This window comes from Musca domestica, unplaced genomic scaffold (assembly GCF_030504385.1).
Source record: "Musca domestica strain aabys unplaced genomic scaffold, Musca_domestica.polishedcontigs.V.1.1 26, whole genome shotgun sequence".
NCBI classification, from domain to species: Eukaryota; Metazoa; Arthropoda; class Insecta; order Diptera; family Muscidae; genus Musca; species Musca domestica.
This window is the reverse complement of record NW_026712283.1, coordinates 3,121,161-3,133,250: the sequence shown is the minus strand read 5'-3', so window position 1 is coordinate 3,133,250 and position 12,090 is coordinate 3,121,161.

The following is a 12,090-nucleotide window of genomic DNA, read 5'->3' as shown; positions in this document are numbered from 1 at the left end:
GCTTGGATGGTCCTTGAAAAAATATTCTTTAAAAAATCCACGTTTATTGCTTGGATGGTCCTTGAAAAAATATTCTTTAAAAAATCCACGTTTATTGCTTGGATGGTCCTTGAAAAAAAATTCTTTAAAAAATCCACGTTTATTGCTTGGATGGTCCTTGAAAAAATATTCTTTAAAAAATCCACGTTTATTGTTTGGATGGTCCTAGAAAAATATTCTTAAAAAAATCCACGTTTACTTTTCTGATGGTCCTAGAAAAATATTCTTAAAAAAATCCACGTTTACTGTTCTGATGGTCTTAGAAAAATATTCTTAAAAAAATCCACGTTTACTGTTCTGATGGTCCAAGAAAAATATTCTTAAAAAAAATCCACGTTTACTGTTCTGATGGTCCTAGAAAAATATTCTTAAAAAATCCACGTTTACTGTTCTGATGGTCCAAGAAAAATATTCTTAAAAAAAATCCACGTTTACTGTTCTGATGGTCCTAGAAAAATATTCTTAAACAAATCCACGTTTACTGTTCTGATGGTCCCAGAAAAATATTCTTAAAAAAATCATGTTTACTGTTCTGATGGTCCTAGAAAAATATTCCAAAAAAAACCACGTTTACTGTTGTGATGGTCCTAGAAAAATATTCTTAAAAAAATCCACGTTTATTAGACTGATGGTCCTTGAAAAATATTCTTAAAAAAATCCACGTTTATTAGACTGATGATCCTTGAAAAATATTTTTTAAAAAATCCACGTTCCGTTGGTCCTTGAAAAAATATTCTTTAAAAAATCCACGTTTATTGCTTGGATGGTCCTTGAAAAAATATTCTTCAAAAAATCCACGTTTATTGCATGGATGGTCCTTGAAAAAATATTCTTTAAAAAATTCACGTTTATTGCTTGGATGGTCCTTGAAAAAATATTCTTTAAAAAATCCACGTTTATTAGACTGATGGTCCTTGAAAAAATATTCTTTAAAAAATCCACGTTTATTGCTTGGATGGTCCTTGAAAAAATATTCTTTAAAAAATCCACGTTTATTGCTTGGATGGTCCTTGAAAAAATATTCTTTAAAAAATCCACGTTTATTGCTTGGATGGTCCTTGAAAAAATATTCTTTAAAAAATCCACGTTTATTGCTTGGATGGTCCTTGAAAAAATATTCTTTAAAAAATCCACGTTTATTGTTCCGATGGTCCTTGAAAAAATATTCTTTAAAAAATCCACGTTCTGTTGGTCCTTGAAAATATATTCTTTAAAAAACCCACGTTCTGTTGATCCTTGAAAAAATATTCTTTAGAAAATCCACGTTTATTTGGTCCTTGAAAAAATATTCTTTAAAAAATCCACGTTCTGTTGGTCCTTGAAAAAATATTCTTTAAAAAATCCACGTTCTGTTGGTCCTTGAAAAAATATTCTTTAAAAAATCCACGTTCTGTTGGTCCTTGAAAAAATATTCTTTAAAAAACCCACGTTCTGTTGGTCCGTGAAAATATATTCTTTAAAAAACCCACGTTCTGTTGGTCTTTAAAAAAATATTCTTTAAAAAATCCACGTTCTGTTGGTCCTTGAAAATATATTCTTTAAAAAACCCACGTTCTGTTGATCCTTGAAAAAATATTCTTTAGAAAATCCACGTTCTGTTGGTCCTTGAAAAAATATTCTTTAAAAAATCCACGTTCTCTTGGTCCTTGAAAAAATATTCTTTAAAAAACCACGTTCTGTTGGTCCTTGAAAAAATATTCTTTAAAAATCCACTTTCTGTTGGTCCTTGAAAAAATATTCTTTAAAAAATCCACTTTCTGTTGGTCCTTGAAAAAATATTCTTTAAAAAATCCACGTTCTGTTGGTCCTTGAAAAAATATTCTTTAAAAAATTCACGTTTATTTTTGTTTGGTCCTTAAAGATTTTATTTAGTCCTGTTCCTGTTCAACTATGTCGTACAGATGTCCTGCTCCCAACGAACACACACATTAACAAGGAGCCACAACAAATCTTCCTTTTACCACATGTCCCATCTTTATGTGCATATTCACATTTCCTTCCCAACAGATTCTTAAGGACTATTTGTCCTCGAATACAGGAATAGTTAAAACTAATTTACATGCATGCAATTTGTGTGCAAGGAAGAGGGGAGGGTGAGTGCTCCTCGCAACAATAATGAGCTAAATTGCAAATGTGTCTGCAATAATTACAACAATTTACAGCTACGTAAATTATTTTGTGAATTCTTATGTGTCCTGTTGGTATCCTGTGGTTAAATCTTTGAAAAACCAATTACAAATTCCAAGAGATGTAAATTCAATTATGCCACCCAAATTCCCAGCGGTGTCATTTGCTGTACGGTGGAGGAGCGAGTGAGCCCAAGAAGCCATGGTGTCCTCAACGAAAACGATAGTTGAGAGTCGGCACCAGTGACATTTGATTATTGTCGTCGTTGTTGTTGTGTGAGTTTTCCTATTTCCTTATCACCCAACCGGTGAGTGAGTATATGTTGACAGTCATTAGGTCCTTTGGATGTTGGTGCGTCGGATACTTGTTTACAAATGCACAAAGTTATAAATCAAATTGGAGTCGGGGACAATATCAACGATTGAATAGATGGATAAATCAATGGATGGATGGAGGGATCTTGTAACTGCATGAATTCCAATGAGACCGAACCGAGTGCAGTGGTGAATGGGGTGCATTATTGATGAATGGCATTGCAAGAGAATATATGCATAATTGGCAGGAATTAATAGGGATATTGGAGAGTTAGTAACGGGGGGAAGCAGAATACAAATACAAGAAAGGGCCGCTACTTCGTTAGCGAAAAGTCCATCTTACAATTTTAGATTCGTTCTAATCGTTCCCTTTAGGACTTTTTGGTAATGATAATCTAAATATGAAATTTCAGAATTGTATCTCCATCCATTCACCCAATACCAAATATAGTACGAAATTTATCACTTTTCGTACATTTATAGCAATTTGGTACTTATTTCCAAAACCACCTTCAAATCTCAACCGTACACACTGTTAGATTTCAGATTTCAATCAGTTTCCGTTCACGCCATACCCAATTGAGTACCTTTCGTGTACATAAGTACAAATTTCGAAAACTACCTCCATATCGCAATCCTACACTGTGAAACTAATGTTATCTCCAAGTTTCAGGATACCAGTTTTGTTCGTTCACCCAAATCCAGATTGTACTAAATTTAGTACATTTTAGTACGTATGAGCAAAATTTTTCGCAGTGGCCGAATAATGGCTTGTGAGCTAAATATGGCGTAATATTCCATTCGGCAAATATTGAAAAATGAGCTCGGGGTAAAGCCATTGAAATTCCAAAAAGGGCAAGAACTTACACCGCAAAAGAGAGAAAATAAACTCAAAAGAGCTAAAGAGTTGCTTCGCTTGGCCGAAAGTGGCGAACTGCAGAATTTAGTTTTCGTTGTCCAGCAGTTGGTAAATAAAACAAAATGATCGTGTTTACTTGCCAAAGAGGTCAGCTGAAAATGTGCACCTTCGGTTGGACGCCAGAACTCAAGCGCCGGCCATGGTAATGGTGTGGCCCGCCATAACAGCCGATGATGCCATCAGAATAAATGCCGAATATTATCGCGAAATTATTCTAGAGGGTGTATTAAAGCCTTGGGCACGCAAACATTTTGGCCGCAGACCTTGGACATTCCAACAGGACTCAGCAACATCGCACTCAGCACGCGCCACATAAGAATGTTTACAAAATAAGGTTCCTCGCTTCATGTCCAGCACATAATAGCCAACAAAATCTCCGGATACCAAGCCTTACCTTATTCCTACAATGCAATAGTAATAATATTTCCCCAAAACCTAAATTGTACCAAATTTAGTACCATTTAGTACGAATTTTTGAAACTACCCCAGTATTCCAATCCTACACTCCAAGAGCAATCTTATTTTCAAATGTCAGGATTCCAGCTCTATCCCTTTCTCCAAATTTGAATTGTACCAAAATATGGTACTAAAGTAGTAATTTTCGTATACATAAGTACACACGTCCAGAAGTACCTCCTTACATCAACCCTACTCCTTCCAAGTTTCAAGTTCTTAGCTCATATCGTTCACATGATACAAAATAGTACCAAATAAATAAATTTTGTCAAGGACCATCTAAGCCCTAAACGTGGATTTTTTAAATAAATTTTGTCAAGGACCATCTAAGCCTTAAACGTGGATTTTTTAATTAAATTTTGTCAAGGATCATCTAAGCCTTAAATGTGGATTTTTTAATTAAATTATTTTTCGTATCGTTCTAGTACTAATTTCCAAAAACTTAGCCTTATCTGACATCTTCGGACCAAGAGTAACCCTCATGGAAAAATTCAAGATTCTAGCTCCAGACGTTTCGTGTGGGCGTTGATGAATCCTGTTTTCTCAAATACATAGGGTACCACATTTAGTACCTTTAAGTATTTTTCGTATCGTTCTAGTACTAATTTCCAAAAAACCAGCCTTATCTGATACCTTCAAAGCTAGAGTGACCCTCACGCAAACTTTCAAGATTCTCGCTTCAGACGTTTCGTCTGGGCGTTGATGAATCCTGTTTCCTCAAAAAAGGGTATTATATTTAGTGTCTTTTAGTACCTTTCGTACCGTTCTAGTACAAATTTTCAAAAACCCAGCCTTATCTGACACATTCGAACCTAGAGTGACCCTCAGGCAAAGTTTCAAGATTCTTGCTTCAGACGTTTCGTCTGGACGTTGATGAATCCGTCAGTCAGTCATTCAATTACTTTACTCTTCAGATAATTAAACATACATTGGAAAACCGACTAATACTTTTTAACTAATTAATTTAATATATTAATTTATTATTACTTTCCAAATACCCCTTTTACCCCAAAGTTAATTTTAGCCAAGTATTATTTATTGTAAATTGCTAACAAATAATAATTAAATAAATGAATATTAATAATGGATCCCAAACTAATGCTGACTGCATGGAAGACATCGCATACGTCGTATGTTCATAATATTCCTCCTCCTTATGCAAATATAAGCCAGCATTCAATAATTTACTCATATTTATACACCACACATACACATTCTTGCACGTACCCTCATACGCATATGGTATGCATATTTTTGGTAGGCCAAAAATTCCCTAATGTGACTAAAGATATGGCTGTTGATCATAATACCCACTGGGGCAGGGAACTACTGAAGGGAAGTTATTATGAATTCAATTTGAGTAAAAATAAAATATTGGAGAAGAGTAGAGCTTACGGGGTTACTGTAGACATTGTAAACACCCCTTCCCCCAATTGACTTCGTTGAACAGATTTTTATAATTGAAATTTGGTTTCCACCTCAGCTAATATCTCATTTATAAGTGCCTATTACTAATTTTCAATTTACACTCACCAAGTTAATTCAAAACGTATTTATTTAAGTGCACATATGTCCGGGCATATGTAAACTCATAATTAAATATTTTCCATTTATTCATAAACCTACACACATACATATACATACATGTATGCATCTATGTGTGTGCACACTTGAAAGAGATTACACAGCGACATATTTTCAATTACGCATACAAGCATTCTCATATTGAAGGCTGTGGTTAAATATTTATGGTTAATAAAGTTCCTAATTTTGAATATTAAGCAGAAAAAATGAACACGCACACACTCACATTCACTTCACATTCTAAGTTCATTTAGTCAGAGTGCATAACAACATCTGCGTGTGTGCGAAATTCCATACGCACAACCACAAAATCTTATAAAGATAGAAGGGAGTGGAAGGTATTCTTCTTTTTTCAAATTTGTGGTTAAATTTCAAAATTGTGTAGTGTGGGTGTGTGTGTGTGTGTGTGTGCAAGGGAAAAAGTTAATATTGCAAAAAAATATTTTATGCGAAACTTTGGTTTATACCTATGAATAAATTTCGAGAAAGGGATTAGTAGTTTAGGCAAAGTTTATTAACTTAAAAAACATAATTAGTGAAGCCACAAATATTAAAAAGAGAAGGGAATATTTTAAAAATTATGGTAGAGGTTGATAATTTAGAGGCGATAATTAATTAAAATTATATTTGAAATTGGTTTATAATGAATAAAAAAATATTGCTTTTCTTGGTCGAGTGGAAAATTCTCGGTAGAATGGTCCTTCAAGCAGAAATTAGAAAACATCAGTGAGTTTCAGTCGATTAATATTTGCCCTCAGCATAGGACTGGGAAAACTTAAATATTGTCCGGGAAGGCATTGTGAAAATATTCTTTAAAAATCAATTATTTTGGGCATATAAAATGAAATCTGCATTATGTTGCCAAGATGCTGAGGGTATAAAAGCGGAGTACCTTACTGCGTATGAGTAGTGATACAAAAATATAAAATCTATCATACGCAGTGGTGTACTATGTAGTAATACGAAGAAATTTATATTGCCCTTTAAGTTCCTCAAGAGTAAAATTTATTTTAAAGTCCTCACCCAAAGCCTCAAGAACCAAAGTTCGGAAAATTTTGAAATATGTAATTATACCCTCAGTCACCTATATGACAGAGGCTATATAACATTTAATACTGCCAAAATGTGTCCCATCGAGATAACGGTTTGTAGCCATGGTCTCTTTGGACCAAATCCGTCATAGGAAATTTGGAGTCGGACTAGGTGCTTTTTTATTTTAAAGTCCTCACCCAAAGCCTCAAGAACCGAAGTTCGGAAAATTTTGAAATATGTAATTATACCCTCAGTCACCTATATGACAGAGGCTATATAACATTTAATACTGCCAAAATGTATCCTATCGAAACTACGGTTTTAGAGCCATGGTCTCTTTGGACCAAATCCGTCATAGGAAATTTGGAGTCGGACTAGGTGCTGCACCAGCAAGCCAGCACGATAACTCTTGAAGGCAGTATCCGATTTGATCCAAACTTGTTATATCGTAATATTATTGTCAATATTAAATCGCAGAAGGGCACTCTTTCACTCCTTCTGGAACCTTTTTACAAATGATGAAAATTTTCGCAGAAAATAATTTTCCCTGTTGAACAGAAAAGGATCCTCCAATGTTGTCCAAATTTTACAAATACCAATAATGTTACAGGGCTAGGTCTTGTGGGTACCTCACCCATAGGGGATCAATGTTGAGAATAATTGTAAGAATTATAAAATCTGAAATAAGGGCTCGATTGTCTTCAAGTTTCGCACATCTTAACATTTTTACCAACACAAGATCTAATATGAATATGAAATATATCGAACCACTCCTTCTGATATCCAATTATCTTAAAATTTTACCCAATATCCCAATATTTTTCCTAACGAAAGATCTGGTGTGAAGATGGGATGTATCGGTCTACTCCTTCTGCTACGTCCCACATAGCTCGAAATAATTTTGAATAACCAAAACGCTCACAAATCCGAAACAAACATCCGATTCCCTTCCAATTTCACTCAACCCAATATTTCTAAAAACACAAGATCTGGTGTAAAGACGATAGATATGGGCCCACCCCTTCTGATATTTCCCTCACAAATGTTCACTATTTTTAATATTTTTATATCTCAAAACATGCGAAAAAAAGTCATCGATGTTTTTCAAACTTGACATATCAAAACAACACTCTAAACTAGAGATCTGATGCGAATATGGATAATATCGGTCAATTCCTTTTATTACCTGTCCCACCAAAGTTCAACATTACCTTTCATTTATTTGCATAAAATAGTAAATAAATTTTCAATTTTTTTTCCAATTTTGCACATATCAATATTTTTTTATCAGCACTCGTACTAGATGAAGTGGTATATTTCGGCCGTTATATATAGTACCTATCACGCACATTTCATAATTTTGAAAAAAATATCACATATCTTAAAAAATGTGAAAGAAGTAGTTGACTTAGGTCGCATACGAATTGGATAATATTAGTCCACTCCCTCGGAACATCACCCATAAAGGTTTGGACAATCATAAAGGCTGGGGGTATACATCTGACGACGAAACCGAATGACACTTTTTAACTAGATTTATGATCTAGAAGATGTTTCCCTCAGTTATTCAAAACATTGAATTTAGTCGCATTGTGTTATCGTGAACACAGACGTATATCGAGCTGAGAAATCTAGGATCTATTATTTCGGAGGTATCAATTAAAATATAACCTCTATTCGGAGGTATCAATAGAAAAATATAACCTCTGAGGCCATGAGGCTGAGGTTAAAAATCGATGTACCTTACTGCGTATGCGTGCTGATAGAAAAATTTGACGTAAATCATACGCAGTGGTGTACCATAAGTACTTTTGTTTTGGTTTTCTTCATCTGGTACCTCAGTCCAAATCTATTTATGCTTCGAGACTTTGGAGTCTCAAAGTTTACAAGACCATTATAGAGTAAAAAGGTCCCTCAAGGGTTAAATATATTTTGTAGCCCTTAGTCTCTGCCTCAAGGACCAGTGTTCTGAATATTCTACAAAATTTAATTTTATATTTTTTGTTATCAGACAATAAAGAATGTGAAAATTTAGTTGTTTTCAAAAACGACAAAAATTACTAATATTGTAATTTTTATCGATATCATGAAGTAAAACTCGATTATTGTATGCTCAGCTCCAGAACCTGCAAGAATCCATTGTAAAATAAAAAGGTAAGTAGAGCGTCCAGCTGATTATAATTTTTTTTCTAAATATGCCCAATATCTACCAGTTTTGTGTATGTATTTTTATACCCTACACCACAAGGTGGTCAGGGTATTATGTCTTTGTGCATTTGTTTGTAACAGGCAAAAGGAAACGAGATAGACCCATAGTTCCTTTTGATGATCTGCATAGAATCACATTCTGAGTCGATTTATGCATGTCCGTCCGTCCGTCTGTCCGCCTGTCCATGTATTTTTGTAAACAAAGTACAGTTCGCATTTATTGCCCTATCCAGATGAAATTTTGCACAAATCATTTGTTTGGCCCAAGGACGAACCCTATTGTAATTGGAGATAATCCGTCAAAATTTAGATATAGCTCCCATATATATCTTCGTCCGATTTGCCTTTTACTGTACACCAAACGTGTAATATCAATCCGAATAGTATGGAATTTTGCACGTACGATCAAATTGGACCTGAAAATAAGTATGCCAAATTTGATCGAAATCGGTTCAGATATAGCTATAGCTCCCATATATATTGTTCATCCGATTTGTTATTTTTGTCCTCCGCAGCCGTAATATGCACTCTGTAACAATATTTGGGGAAATATATGAAATACAGCTCAGAAATACATTTGCTAAATTTCATCGATATCGGTTCAGATTTGGATATAGCTCCTATAGATAACTTCGTCCGATTTACTTTTGATTGTGCACCAAACGTCTAATATTTGCCCAAATTGGATGAAATTTGGCACTTACGACTGAATACGTCTGGAAGCTAGTATGTCAAATTTGGTGAAGATCGGTTCAGATATAGCTATAGCTTCCATATATACTGTTCATCCGATTTGTCATATTTGTTACCCTGACAGGAAGCGGGCATAGCCACAGTGCCGCATTTCTGCAGTTTTACGAAGCTGTTCTACCTTCTTATTGTACCATGGCATACTACTTATACCCATGGTACGATAAAAAGGTAAGCTAGAGCTACCAACTGATTACAACTTTTTTTATAAGTGTGCCCGACTTCTGCCAATTTTGTGTATGTATTTGTTGTTTTGAAAAATAAAAACAAAATATTTGCAAAATCAATGATTGGAAGAAACTTCAATTGCGGGGCGCATTAATGATATGAACCAGATTTGCCATGGAATTAAGAGATTGAACACTTAGGAACATATTTTTGAGAGAACATCCTGGAATTTTATTCATCTTTCGCGCTATTTGACTCATTTGAGAAAGGAACAAAAAATTTCAAATAAATGAAAACAACTTGTTACCTATAATTTTGAATAATTCTGACAGGAAGCGGCATAGTCTCAGGGCCGTATTTCTGTAGTTTTACGATGCTGTTATACCTCCTTATTATACCGTGCTTATACCAATAGAAAGTCAATTTAAAAAGTTCATAAAAATTGTATATTACACAGCATATGAGGTATTTGAAGGAAATGACCACAATATCTTGCCCTTCATCGTCATAAGCAATATTATTATGTGGGCTTAGAATATTGTATACAAGTTTTCCATATTTTCCAATGTCTTTCATATTTATTTGATTTTCAACTCGTTGATGTGTAAACTTCATTATTATAACTAGGAGTATATGTGGAAATAGCTCATATCCAAATGTTTCTTCTTTAGATGTGCAACATACACCTATTTATATATAAATGTGTATATGTGGTTGTGTGCATTGTGGTTGCTTCTTCTTCCTTTTTGGCGAACTCTTTTCCATGATATTTCATTTATCCCTTCTCTTTCTGTGCAGTAAAATATGTTTTTGAAAATTTTTATCTTTTGTGGGGGAGGTACCAGAAGGAGTGGACCGATATTACCCAACTCCGAACTCGATCTAAGTTGGACAAAATATTACGATGTACAAAGTTTGGACAAAATCGGATTCTGCCTTGAAGAACGGACGGTCATGACTAGATCGACTCCAAATGCTCTGAAACTGATTTGGACCAAAGAGACCTAGAATCTAGACCCGTAATGCGATGAGGCATGTTTTGGCAGCATCAAATGATAATAGCCATATGGCTGAGGGTATAACAATTGAGAGCCTTGGTGCGTATGAGTGCAAATGGAAAAATTTAAGATCCATCATACGCAGTTGGGTACCATCTATCATAAAGTCTATCGCAAACGTCAAGGAAGTGGACGGAAGAAAACAGCAACATCAGCAGAAATGGTTTGAAAAGGAAAGAAGCGACTTGATCGAAACTCTCTTCGCAGTGGTTGAAAACTGGCTCGTGAGCTGAACATATCGTAATATTCCATTCGGCAAATATTGACTAAAATGAGCTCGGGGTAAAGCCATTGAAATTCCAAAAAAGTGCAAGAACTTACACCGCAAAAGAAAGAAAATAGACTCAAAAGACCTAAAGAGTTCCTTCGCTTGACCGAAAGTGGTGAACTGTCGAATTTTGTTTCCTCCGATTAGAAAACATCGTTTTTACTTAACAACCAGTTCTGGTGGTCATGGTGATGGTATGGACCGCCATAACAGCCGATGGCCGCTCTCCGACCATAATATTCGGCATCCGAATAAATGCCGAATATTATCGCGAAAATATTCTGGAGAGTGTATTAAAGCCTTGGGCATGCAAACATTTTGGCCGCAGACCTTGGACATTCCAACAGGACTCAGCACCATCACACTCTGCACCCAAGAATGTTTACAAAATGAGGTTCCTCGCTTCATTTCCAGCGCACATTGGCCACCAAAATCTCCGGATACCAATCCGTTGGATTATTGTGTCTGGAGTATTTTGGAAAGCAAGGCATGTCGATAATCTCAAGCAAGCGCTTCGCCGGGAATGGCCCAAAATACCACGAAGAGCAACATTCGGGCAGCGTGTGACGGTTTCATTTGCCGTTTGAAGGCCATAATTCGTGCCAAAGGTAACCAATTGGAACAAATCTAAACTTATTCAAAAAAATTGATTCTATTTCTGACATTTTTTTGTTTTCATTCAATAAATTTAAAAAAAAAAATTAAAAATTATGGCGTTTGACTTTGTTGTAGTTTTTTTTATCTGCAGATCGACTCCAAATGCTCTGAAACTGATTTGATCCGAAGAAACCTAAAATAGCTCATACCCAAATATTTATTCTTTAAATGTTCAACATAAACCTAGTTATGTATAAAAGTGTGTTGTGGTCTAAACTCCTTGCAGCCTCTGTAGCCATATGGCTGAGGGTATTTGGTGCGTATGAGTGCTGATGAAAAAATTTGAGATCCTTCATACGCAGTAGGGAACCAGCTATCATAATGTCTATCGCTATTTGAATATTATAATAATGCACTACTAGTTGTAATAACAAAAGGCTCAGCGAAGAAAGAAAAATTTTACATTCACAACCATTGGATCATCTTATCATGAGGTCTCCCTGTCTGGAACAGTCGCCTTTTTCTTTGCAGTTATCTTTACAATCCTTCTTCTTTTGTTGCAGTCAAATA